Below are 2,500 nucleotides of genomic sequence, written 5' to 3'. Positions count from 1 at the left end.
ATTTTTTGTCATATGTAATCATCTATCATCTTTCCTATCTATCATTATCTATCTATTCATTCATCTATCTATCTATCTATCATATCTATCTATCTATCTATCTATCTATCTATCTATCTATCTATCTATCTATCTATCTATATATATATATATATATATATATATATATATATATATATATATATATATATATATATATATATATATATATATATATATATATATATATATATATATCTATATATATATATATATATATATATATATATATATATATATATATATATATATATATATATATATATATATATATATATATATATATATATATATATATATATATATATATATATATATATATATATATATATATATATATTATATATATATATATATATATATCTATTTATCTATTTGTATATATATATATATATTTTATATATATATTACATATATATATATATTTATATATATATATATATATATTTATATGATACTGAGATTGATGTGCAGAAGTCATGAAGGTAAGAAAGACTATGTATTGTGTTACAGTGTTAGGCGAGTTGTCAAGGTTACGTATTTATGCGATGTTGGGATTTTGTGCAGTGAAGTACAGCTGGTTAGCTGTGAATGCTATTTGTATGATACACATGTTATAATATATTTGAGTTGTGTTATTGAGGGTTCGTGAGTCACGATTAAGATGTTTGTAACTATATTCCAGTTCACACATATGTGGGTATCACTAGATATGTTAGGGGGTTATCATGTGAAACTGGATGATAAACTCCTTGTCATTTATTATATTTCGTATACATTTCTGCTATGTTGTTACTTGGTTGGGTGCTTGCGGGACTGAGTGCTAGTGAACGGTTCCCTGCCTTACTGCATTGTTTTAGGGATGCTATACTCCCATTGACTCGTTCGGCCCTCAGTTCAGATGCCATTTACTCATATTCATAATCCAGGGCCTGGCAGTGTTGTCAGTGTGCTCTTTGAGATATTTATAACTAGTGTACTGATCCACATATGTTCATGCGGTTTTTCCATGTTTTTTTTTTTTTTTTTTTTCTTTTGGGGTGATCAATAGTTCAATATTGTGTCAGATTTATTTAGGAATTCCTGATGACTGGTGTGACATTATTCATAGGGCTTATTCCGCTATATTGTATTGGGCATTATTTGTGTGACTCTCTACAGGTTGAAATATTACTGAATAAACTACACTACAACATGCTGGCCTTAGTGACCCTGGATTGGTGAAACAACCATCATCTTCCTTTAAATCGTATGCGTTTATAGGAACAATATCCGATACGGTGCCTGTGTGTGCATTAGGGCCCCCACATAAAGAGTGACAGTAATCATCACCATTATAATCTAATAACTGTCCTGGTCTCCAACAGTGAAGAAGTCCCCACCCTGCTCCTCATATACTAGTTATACTGCCTAACTAACATAAACTGTGAACCACACCGGGTGAAATGATAATGATCAAAGTGATCTGAAAAACACTCAAGTTCCATACAACGATAATTCTGTGTACCTACACTACAAAACAATAGTGGTGTGTACAGTGGCAAAATTACATATTCTTGAACACCTACAAAACTCTCCAATTCACTCTAGTTATGACCACCAGAAGGGCTTCAATGGCACAAGGCCAAAAACAAGTAAGACAAAATCCAACTACTCCGAAACGCAGTGATCCAGTGTTAAACGTAAATGAAGACCTTAATTCAGGACAGTGACAGTGACATAGATTCTTTACTGGCTATATTGTCACAGGAATCTAAAACATTAGTGAAAATACTAAAAGTGATCATCTCCAGTCAACTAAAAACAGAAATAGAAACTCTGAAACATGGACTTGCTCAAAAGGAAAACTGAAGAAAACGGTGAACGACCTCCACGGAAAAGTTGAGTGCCTCGAAACGCATCTTGATGAAGTGGAACAATATGAGAGACGAGACACGCTAATCATCAGCGGACCGTCACTCCCTCAAGACACACCGGAAGAAGACGCAGTGAAAGTGATTTTAAACACGATGAAAGAAAATGTAAGAATAAATGTAAAAGAAAATGATGTCAGTGTGGCACACAGGCTAGGAAACAAGCAGCAGAACCGCAACAGTCCAATGATTGTCAAGTTTGTTAATAGATCCATGAAATACGATCTAGTTGGGGCCTGTATACGTTTAAAGCCTGACCTATACCTGCAAGTGAATGAGAGCTTAACGCCCAAACGTTTCGCCTTATTTAAAACCATGCTGATGATCAGAAAAGAACACAGAGAAAATTCCAACAGTGCCACACTAAAGACGGTAAAATAATAGTGAAACTGAAAAATTCAACTGTGAGACACACAATAGCTGAGAAACATACAATTATAGCTTTTCTTGAAAATATCCGGAGATGAAGGATTCATACATGGAAATACTCTCCGCTAGAGGATATTAGTACAACCATTATTATACAATAAGTGAAGGACCTTTCAAAA

Source organism: Portunus trituberculatus, chromosome 37 (assembly GCF_017591435.1).
Source record: "Portunus trituberculatus isolate SZX2019 chromosome 37, ASM1759143v1, whole genome shotgun sequence".
In the NCBI taxonomy this organism is placed as follows: Eukaryota; Metazoa; Arthropoda; class Malacostraca; order Decapoda; family Portunidae; genus Portunus; species Portunus trituberculatus.
This window is presented reverse-complemented; position numbering follows the sequence as displayed.